The following is a 12,355-nucleotide window of genomic DNA, read 5'->3' on the forward strand; positions in this document are numbered from 1 at the left end:
TAACCCAAGTTACATCATTACACAAGGAAGAAATGCTATAGGCCTATCGATCCATGGTACATTCAAGGATAGCTCTAGAGTCCTCATGAAAGGAATGCCATAAGACTATCGATTCATGGTTCCTCATTACATGAAAATACTCATGAATGGAATGCCATAAGCCTATTGATTCATGGTATATTGACTCATTAAGAAAGAAATGCTATTAGTCTATCGATTCTAGAGTCTCCATTACATTAGATCATTTATGAAAAAAATTCCTTAAGCCTATCAATTCATATCCATCAAGTCAATACACATTCATTACTCATATATGAAAGAAATGCCATAGCCTATCGATTCATTTTCATAAAGACAAGACACATTCATTATACAAGAAAATGGTGCATAACCCTACGAATTCTAGATTCAACATTCAGTATAGAAATTCTTCACATTCTATCATCATCATTCATGAGTGTCAATTGAGAAAATACTATCAACAATAACACATCTACATTCTATACATGATCATCATTCTGTCATTGAAATCACATGCGTATCCTTCACATCATAATTATACATGGTAATTAAGCACCTCCACCTTTCAAGTTGATTAATAAATCAAGAACAATTCTACTTCAACATATAATTAGGTCATACCTTGCCCTTTCAAGGCCACGATCACAAATCATCAACTCACCAACAATTTACAATAATTAAAGCATAGATAATGATACAATTCAATAACCCAAAGCAATTTAGACAAATTCCATTCATAAGCTTTCATAATCATCAAACCCACTTCATAAGGGAAAATTTGGGAATTGAGAGATATCATGGGTTCATAGAGTATTTTCATCATAAATCATCAATTAAACACTAATACAATCATAATTTGTCATTAGAAACCTTTTGAAACTGTTTAATGAAAGAACCTATGAGATTGAGTAAAACTCAAGATTTTTCATACTTTGAAATCACCTTTGAATTGGCTCCTTGAATGAAAAGTTAGACAAGGATGAAGACTATCATACCTTGCTATAAATTCCCCACGAAAATTGAGGAAGAAACACCTTGAAACCACCTACCCTAGCTTCAATGGCTCCCTTTTTTTTCCTTGAGTTTAGAGAGAGAATTTTGGGAGGGAGAACAACTTTAAGGTTCTAATTTGGGTGTTTTGAATAATGGGGCAAAATAGGTGCTAAAAGACTTAACACTCTATATATATTTAAAACGACCCCACATCAAAACAACTTAAAGATGAATTTAGCAAAAGGACCTTCACTTGACAGCCCCGTCCAATCACACGACCACTTGGACGGTCCGTGAAGGGGACCACGACCCATGGTACCGCCCGTGGTCCTCTAGGAAGTAGCTCCATTTTATTGCCAGGCCTTCATGAGGCCAAGGCATGATCACGGAGCCTCCCACGATCCATGGTCAACACCACGAGTCGTGGTGGAGGTCGCAGTCTAGCCTTAGACTGATGGATGCAAGGCCTTGGAGCCTTGACACAAAGTCAGTCTCACAGCCAACTTCACCCCTCGTCAAGGGAACCATAGCCCGTGGTGGCACCCGTGGTCCCTTGACCAGTAGCTCCTTAACTTTGCAACATCCCCACCAAGCTAAGGCAACCCCATGAGCCTTCCCACGGACCGTGGTCATGACCACGAGTCATGAAGTGGCTCGTGAAGGGGAGCCTTGACTTGGCACCAAACTAGGGCACACTGCCATGCCACCACAAGTCGTGAAGACCCTCGTGGTGATGTGAGCAGTGGCTAGGCCTAGTTTTTAGGCAGCCTTGGCCCCTCACCATGGCCTACACCTAAAAGCTTAATCCCTTGACCTTAACTCTCTACATTAACCCCCACACTTAGGATATAGTTTAACCTATCATTTCACGAGTCGTTACAATATCCCCCACTTAGAAACATTCGTCCTCGAATGACACTTTAAATACTTTAAGGACATAACGACTCAAGACTAGCAACCTGATACACTCAAATTACACCTCCCTAAAGAAGTATAAGCGATCGTTATCAAGTAAAGAACCCAACTTGTAGGTTGGGGTCGATCCTACGAGGAAAATGGTTTAGACTTTACTTTAACCAGCCATTAAATTCAATTAGCCAAAATACTTCCAGAAACAAGAAATAAAAAGGGGGGATTTGTGAAACAAATTGTAAGAATTCAGTCAGTAATCGATAATCAAAAGTCAATTTCAGTTGTTATCAAGATGAGAAAATTAACTAGGGTAAACGTGTTCCCCAGAAGCTCATAACGCAATAATCCTAGTAATCGCAATCCTTTACTAGTGTGTTACATGCAAAGTGATAAGTTAGCTATCTCTAAATCCTTGATCCGACATCTAGAGAATTTCACCCCGCACCTTGATACGGATACATGTGTATAATTTACTAACCCTTACCTTTATCTCATATTAGACATCATAATCGATGTTTGGCTTAGTTATTACTTCACACCAATCGACACTAGCCTATTAGATTATATCACACTAAATCTATGTTGATAATTCTTTTCTTGTTGATTACCTCCTTGATCCGGCAAGTAGCAACAAGGCGAGTTCTAACGCGTGCACTCGTTAAAAAGACTTTTAAACGAAAGAATTATCAATGCATGCAAAACACTATTCAAGAATTACTTATTTACTATTCATACTTTGTTAATCGCTCATGGTTCCCACAACCCTAGTTGTGGATTTAGTTTCCCATATTAGCAAGAACACAATTCATAATATTAGATGAATAAATTATGAACTTATGTAACGAGAATAATAAACCCAGAATTTCAACTTGAATTGCAAAGCCAAAATCTTCAACACAAATGTAAGAAATCAATAATTGCTAGGGTTGCAACTTCATCTCCAAAGTCACAAAGTAAAAATAGAATAATAATGTCTAACCCCTAAAAACGAGGTTTACATGCCCTATTTATAGAAAACAAATCCTAAATTAAACGGGAAACAAATTAAAGAAAGTTTGTTCAGGTACGCGTTTTCAATCCACGAGACTGACTTACGGACCGTCGATGGATCTACGGTCCGTAAGTCCCTTCCGTTAGTCAGGACTTAGAAAATATTTCCACCTCCAAAAAATCAGCTTCTCTGAAGCAAACGACAGACTAGCAGTACGGACTGTAGATAGATCTACGGTCCGTCAATCCCCTCCGTAGCTCCACACTTAGAATCTTCAAGAATCAGGTACTAGAACCCTCACAGTATCACTCTACGGATCAACAGTACGGTGCGTAGATTAATCTACGGACCGTCAATGGACACCGTGGTTCCACACTTGGTTAGATTTCCCTGATTTGTCCTTAATACCATGCCTGCTGATCTACGGTCATCACCTACAGACCGTGAATGGACCTACGGTCCGTCGATCACCTCCGTGAATGCCCTATTTCTGCATTTCTTTCAGCTATCTCTATACTTCCGCGCCTGAACACCTTTCTTGCAAAACATGATAAAAACACATAAAAACCAATATAAAAAGGCCCTAGACACACACAACTTGTAAGTGAAATGTATTAGAAATACCGTAAACTCACGGTATATCAACACCCTCAAGTTAAATTCGTTGTTTGTCCTCAAGCGACACACTACAACTCTAAATGACACTTGTGTAGAAGCAAGCATTTTTAAACCCAAGCAATCACATGGCTCCCTACCCTTCTCATTGTTTGGGTGCACATTCGTTCTCTTAGACTCTACAAGCCAATTCATGTGGATCACACCGTGACACAGATTGACCAACTGACACACAACATACACCTTCTCACTATCACCAAAGTATCAACTTTCTGACAATGTAACTAGTGCCCTTACTTCAAACGAAATCTCCTTTTTCCCAAGAATGAATGACATCATGGTACAATGATTTATTCAACACTCACGCTCAGAAATAATTTCAAATACAGTTAGTCTTGAATGTCATAGGCTTGCCCTTATTTTCACTACCTAGACTCTCCAAAATAGACTCTAGGATCACTATAGAACTTTCTTGGCTAGTAACGTAGGCTAAGGGTCAGGTGTGGTACATTTGGGTACTGCTTAGTGACTTTCTGCCCTCCTTGACATTACACTCGGCTTTCAACCTCTTTTTGCCCTATTTTTGTCATCATATCATTTTACTTTCTTTCCCTTAATTCTCTTCAACCACGAATGTGACCTCAGACTTTACAGCTCTTTTCACTTTTATTTTATTTTTTTCTTTTAGCTTTCAACAAGTCACATCCTTTTATCTTTTTTTTTTCACATCACTCTTTTCATACCCATTTTTCTTTCAGTTCCCTCTTTCATAGCCACCCTCAACTTATGGATTTTCCATTAGTTGAGGTACACAATACCCGATGTCAGGTTAGGGCCAAGATTGATGTTGCTTACATTAGCCACCCTCAACTTAGGCTTTTGGCCTAAGTCAAAGTGCACATGTCCAAGGAGGGACCGGGGCCAACATAGTAGATTATGGGAAAGTGAGATCAGGGTTTAGAAAGAAATGGTTTAATTTTAGGCTCAAATTATTTGGATCAAAGGGAGTATTTATTTCATTTCGTTGGATCCTTCTTTTAGGCTATTTGTGGATTTTTCAGAACAATGGCCTATGATCACTTCATAACCTCTAGATTGAATTGTCTTAGGAGGACTAACCAGACAAGTTCTAGCTTTGCACAAAAACTATTTGAACACTCAACGATTCTCACACACTCTTGGCACATAGTTCCATCATCAGGTTATTAGATTACCCAGTTCAAGTTTCAACTTAAGTCATGCTATCAAGTCGATTGTTACTATGTCATACTCAGAGCCAACACAATCAACTAATCGTAGTCGACAACTTTCTAGCATACATCCCAAAATCTGACGGGTATCATTTTTCATAAGCCATTATGCTTCATTCTGTATCATGTTTCTACACATACAATCCTACGACATGCTGGTTCAACAAAAATTAAATAGTCCCTTGGGGTAAAAGAACACAGGCAAGAAAATCCCAAGAGAGGATTCATGAGTTGGGTTATTCAGACTTCACCCTATCACTCACAATTCATTTACCCCACCCCCAACAAAAATAGATGCAGTTGTCCCCAATGCATTCATAAACATTAAAATAAAATGGATTGGATGAATCAAACTTGTGGCGCAAAGAGCCGGTGAATCATCAATAATCAGGGGGTCCGATTTCCCGGAACCCGCTGGAACAACAGTGGGGGCACCCTCAGAAGTGCCCACATCAGCAATCATAGCACCCACAGTAGTGCTCTCTAACAATCTCTCTGCACCATCAGTGGTGCTCACCACTTCCTTCAAAACAGGCGGAACCTCTGCAACTGGGGCAGAGCTCGATGCCCCTGCAACTCTCTCATGTACCCTCTGCTGGTGCAACTCTTTATCTACAATCAAAGCCCTCCTAGCCTCCTTCTCCTGCCAACGCTATCTGTTGTGAGCTTTATCTTTCTCCGTGCGATGAGAATGGTGCCGCTTGCCTTTGGCATGTGTCGGTGCAGGCCCCTCCTCGGCGGTCCCACTGAATAGAGCATCTAGCACTGTATCATCAGCTAGTGCAGTAGGAGCAGCCTGAGTCTCAACTGAAGGTGCAACAAGAATGACATCAACGTCAGTCCAGAGGCTGGCTACGTCAGCCTGCAAAGCAGATAGGTCTATGGCCGGAGCTGATCGCTTGAGGACTCGCAACTCAAAGGCATCAAGATGCTTATTAACAGCCTGGATCTTCCGGTCCATCATCCCCTCCATCCTGCGCTCCATCCTAGCCTCAGACTCGGCTATTGACTTTTGCATCCACGGCTGGATGTGATGCAGCAGTGTGGCCATCTGCGCCTTTAACTTCTGTACTCTGGCCATCGGGAAAATAGTAGCTCCTAAGTGTGGTGTGGACCGGGAAGAGCTAGGAGTCATACTAGCTGCCTGAGATGAGGAGCCCGGGATAGTGTCGGTGTGGTCTGGGATCATGGAGTCACCGCCCTGTGCCTGCCCCACTGTGTCTGCAAGATCGGTACCCAAGAGAGGTACCTCAATCTGGGGCTCTCTGCGAGGTGCTGTCGCATATGCCTCATCTCAAATAAGGCCAATGTCTAATGCCCCTGTAGGGTGGACTAACTTGTCACAATGCCAGATCGGCACTCCAGAGTCCCTGCACAAATGAAAAATTAGACATGGGAAGGGGTAAGTAGTGGAGGTTCTGAAAGCCCTCTCGTGAATTTCTGCCAGCAGCATGCGGGCAAAGTCTATCTCCATTCCTGCTACCAATGCTGCAACCATGACCGCTCTGTCCCAAGTTACTTGATTACCAGCTTTTGTAGGCGACACTCTGTTACGCACCAGCAGCCAGAATAAATTGGCCATAAAATTTAGTGTGGCCTTTTGGATGCCCAACCGTGGAGCGGCGACTCATTCTGCACGCTCGCCATCTGCAGCAATGTACCAGCCAACCATAGTAGAACAGCCTCTCGCTGCTCAGCATTCCTCTAGAAAGCGCCACTCCGCACGATGTCCCATCTGTAGTCAAACTCAGCTGTGTTGAGAGACCAAGAGTGACCCGTAGTAGGATCATAGAGAAAGCGTCTGATCGTGGCAGGTGATATGTCCACCGGGCACCCTCGAACCAAAGTGGAAGTGAGCGGATCCTGCGTTGTGGCTTTAACCGCTTAGAAATGGAACCGCGAAGAGTGGCAGCATAGGAAGCATAGAACTCCTGCACAATCTCCTCGCTGTACGTCCCTGGGTCTCGAGCCATCCAGTCACACTTGTGAAGGTTGAACAGCCGGTGAATGTCTGGAACAGTATGCAGGCTCCTCGTGAGGACTCTGCGCTCCTCTGTAATTAGTCGGGCCATCTTTTATTTATCGTTGACCATCTTAGCATCCCGATAAATTTTCCATTGACCCTCAACATACCACCTATTTAGCTCGTTTGCTACAGGAGTGGGGTCATCATTCCGTGGTGCAGGTATGGACTTTGAGCTATTTGCCTCATCAGACGAGGCTGCTTGGTCATTTTCTCCAGACCCTGTGGATGTTTGGCAATGGACCCTATAGCATGGGCAGACTCGGATCGTGAAGAGTGGGCAGACTTGGAGCCTGAAGCATGGGCAGACTCAGACCCGGACATAGACCCCTCTGAACTAGAAGCAACTCTAGTTGGTGACCCGATCAGTGTGTGCTCCTCATTAGACTGGGAGACAGTGACTACGTCAGGAAGCACCTTCCGAGGGGTGCCTCTGGGTGCAGCGCGAGAAGTCCTAGGGTTGAGAGGCACATATGGTGGATTAGTGTCGGCGTTTATGTCCTCATCAATTAATCGAAAACTAGGGGCAACAAATTTAGACTTACCCCTCTTTGAGTAGGTGACCATCTTCTTGGGTGCCATTGTACCTGCGGGAGCGATATTAGTGCCCAAGACTAACCAAAACTATACTAAGAGAAAGTAGAAAGACTATAAATGAACAATAATAAATTCCCAAAAAATTTTAGATAGATGTTACAGTGGTCATCCACGGGGGAGACCTACGGTCCGTAGACTGATCTACGGTCCGTGGATCTCTTCCGTGGATCAGGGGGCCCGACATATAGGTCGCAGATGGAAACCACGGAACTGCAGAACGGTCTATAGATGGATCTACGGACCGTAGTCCACCTCCGTGGTTTCACACTTGGTGAAATTTTTCATGTGCATCCATTTATGAACCCCATCTATGGTCGGTAGATGGATCTACGTTCCGTAGACGGGGTATCGTGGATGCCATCTGTGCCAGGTATCATACATTTTTGGACTTAGTTTTCCACATTAACACAATCTCATCATGCATTTACAACATTAAATTATGCTAGTTCTTCATTCTTAAGATTTCGACCGATTATTATACCAAACAATTTAGACTAGTTGTGGAACCCTAAGTCAAAACTAGCATATAGTTTTTACGATCACATACAATAATGCTACACAATCACTATCTATCGTTCCAAGGGCATTGTAATTTTCAAGTTTATCATCCAATTTCATCTAATAATTACCCAAGGTCAAGACCCAACTCTCGACTTTCTATATTCAATCTATGAATCGAAATTCAAAGTGAAGGGAAAGCCTATTACCTTACAAGCAACAAGGAGTGGGGTGATTGCGTGATGATACTAAGCTTAGCAAGACCAAGGAGTCACCTCTTCGTTACTGACCAAACACCGGACCCTTTTTGTTAGATTATGGGATGGGTTGTATTTGAAATGGAAGGGAAGTTGGGGAATTATGGAAGGAATGATATTATGGAGGAGTTATGGAGTGATTTAGGGAGGTTAGGGAATGTTAGAAACGGTTTTGGGAGTAATGGAGGGAAGGGGAATGGTTTAAAACAAATGGGGGTTTTTAAATGGGGGAATCCAGGTCGGGTCAGACAGCATGAGGTATGGACTCACGAGACCCCGTCTACGGTCCGTAGATCAGGACCGTAGATCACTCATACACTTGAAAATTTAGAAACTTACTTGGGATCTACGGGCACCATTTACGGTCCGTTGATGAATTGACGGACCGTCGATTGTGTCTGTAGACTTCTGCACCAGACCATTTTCTGCAGAATTTTCGTGGTGTACCTGCACATGTAGCAACCAATAGGCTATTCTTTTTACATTTTCTGGACACTTTTTAGACACGGACCCTATTCTAATTCTAGCCAACACTAGTACAAAACTAAAATTTGATACATGGAATAAATCGAACAGCGCAAACTAATAGAGAAAAAAGAAAACTATATCCTATCGTTGGCTAGATTGTACATCTTAGGTTGCCTCCCAAGCAGCGCTTGATTTAACGTCGCGGCACGACACAGGCCTCTTGATTACTCAAACTTCATCAAGATTGTAGGCCTCAATCACTTCTTGCACGATTTCAACATTTCCCAAATAGATCTTGATCCTTTGCCCATTTACCATGAACCTTGTTCCATCTTTTTTTTCCAGCTCAACCGCCCCATGGGGGAACAATTTTGTGAGCAAAAATGGTCCGGTCCATTTGGACTTGAGTTTGCCTTGAAACAAGCACAACCTAGAGTTGAATAGAAGCACAAGATCACCAACCACAAATTCTAGCTTTTCAATTCTTTGATCATGATACATCTTCATCTTCTCTTTGTACAAGGCTAAACTTTCATAAGCTTTTAGGCGAAACTCCTCAAGTGCATTCAAGTCATCCATTCTTTGATTAGATGCGGCTCCCCAATCCAAATTTAATTTCTTCATTGCCCACATCGCCTTATGCTCTAGTTCTACTGGTAAATGACAAGACTTCCCATAAACAAGTTGGTAGGGAGACATACCTATGGGGGTCTTGTATGCAGTGCAGTATGCCCATAGAGCATCATCAAGCTTCTTTGACCAATTCGTTCTATTGGCATTCACAGTCTTCACCAATATCTGTTTGATCTCTCTGTTGGATACTTCAACTTGACCACTAGTATGTGAGAACCTCCATCGCTAATAATAGCCCTCGGTGTACCAAATCTGGAGAAGATGTTCTTTTTCAAGAAACCGGTGACACTTGTACCTTCATTGTTGGAGAGCGCAACTGCTTCCACCCACTTCGATACATAGTCAACCTCAATAAGAATATACTTCATCCCATATGAACTCACGAATGGACCCATGAAATCAATGCCCCATACATCAAACAACTCTATCACCAATATAGGATTCATAAGGAGCTCTTGCCTCTTTGAAATCCCTCCTTCTCTTTGGCAACGATCACAGGACTTGGCGAAATCATGAGCATCTTGGTGAATGGTAGGCCAGTAGTATCCACACTGCAAAATCCTATGTGTTGTCCAAATACCACTATGATGCCCACCAACAGGCGATGAATGACATGCTTCAAGTACACTCAACATCTCAACCTCGGGCACGCAGCGACGAATAATACCATCAGCACAACTATGATACAAATAAGGTTCATCCCAAAAGAATTTCTTCACATCATGCATAAAATTTTTCTTTTGGTGAAAAGACAAATCGGGAGGCACAATATCGCTTGCCAAATAATTAGCAAAGTCCGCGAACCAAGGAATCAGATCATGAGAAGCAGACAATACCTGTTCATCTGGAAAAGCATCATTAATTTCGGCCCTATCTCCAAGCTTTAGCATAGCCTCTTCCTCTAATCTAGACAAGTGATCGGCAACTTGGTTTTCGGTTCCCTCTTTATCTTTTACCACAAAATCAAACTCTTGCAGCAACAGTACCCGTCTAATCAATCTTGGTTTTGCATCTTTTTTGGCCATCAAATACCTTAATGCAGAGTGGTCAGTATGCACTATGACCTTAGTACCAAGCAAGTAGGAACGAAATTTCTCGAATGCAAAAACCACCGCAAAGAGTTCTTGTTCGGTCACAGTATAATTCTTCTGGGACATATTTAGAGCTTTGCTAGCATAGTAAATAGGGTGAAGAATTTTCTCTCGCTTTTGACCCAATACTACACCAAGCGCCACTCCACTCGCATCGCACATTACCTCAAACGGTTGTCCCCAATTCGGTGAAATAATGATAGGTGCTGTAACCAACTTCTCTTTCAGCTCTCCAAATGCTCTAAGACAAGCATCATCAAAATAGAACTTACTCTCCTTCTCGAGCAGTTTGCACAAAGGATGTGCAATTTTTGAGAAATTTTTAATGAATCTCCTATAAAAACCTGCATGTCCAAGAAAACTTCTAACACCTTTTATTGAAATGGGTGGCAGAAGTTTTTCTATTACCTCAACTTTAGCTCTATCCACCTCAATACCTTTCTCTAAAATTCGATGTCCCAACACTATACCTTTTTTAACCATGAAGTGACACTTCTCCCAATTAAGCACCAAGTTGCAGTCTTCACACCGTTTAAGCACCTCGGCCAAATTATCTAGACACCGATCAAAAGAGTCACCTACAACTGAAAAATCATCCATGAACACTTCAATAGTGTCCTCCACCATATCAGAAAATATCGACATCCTACACCGCTGGAAGGTAGCTGGGGCATTGCATAACCCAAATGGCATCCGTTTGAAAGCAAAAGTCCCATATGGGCAAGTGAAGGTGGTCTTCTCTTGGTCTTCTAGAGCTATAGAGATTTGATTGTAGCCCGAATACCCATAAAAAAACAATACCAACCCTTTCCTTCAAGTCTATCCAACATCTGGTCCATGAATGGCATAGGAAAGTGGTCCTTTTCTGTCCATGCATTCAACTTCCGGTAAACCATACAAACTCTCCATCCAGTAACAGGCCTTATTGGAACAAACTGATTTCTTTCATTTGGAACCACAGTCATACCACATTTTTTAGGCACACACTGCACAGGACATACCCGACTACTATCTGAAATGGGATAAATCACTCCTGCATCCAGCCACTTGATGCTCTCCTTTTTGACTACTTCTTGCATAGGTGGATTTAGTCTTCTCTGGTGCTCGATACTGGGCTTATGATCTGGCATGAGTTGGATCTTGTGAGAGCAAATATCGGGAGAAATCCCAATGATATCCGCTATAGTCCACCCAATAGCTCACTTGAACCTTTTCAACACAGTCACTAAGCACTCTTTTTGTCCTGCATTCAAATCTGCCGCAATGATGACTGGCAAAGTGTTCCCTTTGCCCAAGTATACATACCTCAAATGCGGTGGTAGAGCCTTAAGCTCCAATTTCGGTGCCTCCATAATAGATGGTCTTGCGGGTGGGGACTCGCAATTCTTCATGTCTAATTCATATTTCTTTGGTTTGGGCCGGTATTCACACCTATCGAGTGCGGCTACCAACTCATCATATTCTTCAATGTCATCACTATCGAAGTTCATAATAACTTGTGCTAGTGCCTCTACACCTAGTCGCTCTTCAATTTGCACTTCAGTCCTAGTCTCCACTCTGTAAGTTATGGCAGATATTGTTTGGAGCTCACCACTCTGCTTCATGGACCTACAAATATTGAAAGTTGCTTCTTCATGATTCAGTCTGAATTTCATCTGTCCCTTTTCCATATCAACCAACACATACCCTGTGGTAAGAAATAGTCTCCTAAGGATGATGGGAACTTCAAAATCAACCTCACAGTCAAGAATCACAAAATCTGCTAGAAAAATGAAAGACTCCACTTTCACTAGCACATCATGGAGTACACCAATGGGCCTTTTCACAGTTTGATCGGCCATTAGTAACCGCATTGCAGTGGGCTTTGGGTCCCCTAAACCCAACTTCTTGTAAATAGACAAGGGCATGAGGTTGATGCTAGCACCAAGATCACACAATGCCTTAGCAAAGTGTAACAACCCTATAGTTCATGGGATCGTGAATGCACCAGGGTCTTCCTTCTTCTG

Source organism: Solanum stenotomum, chromosome 6 (assembly GCF_019186545.1).
Source record: "Solanum stenotomum isolate F172 chromosome 6, ASM1918654v1, whole genome shotgun sequence".
Classification (NCBI taxonomy): Eukaryota; Viridiplantae; Streptophyta; class Magnoliopsida; order Solanales; family Solanaceae; genus Solanum; species Solanum stenotomum.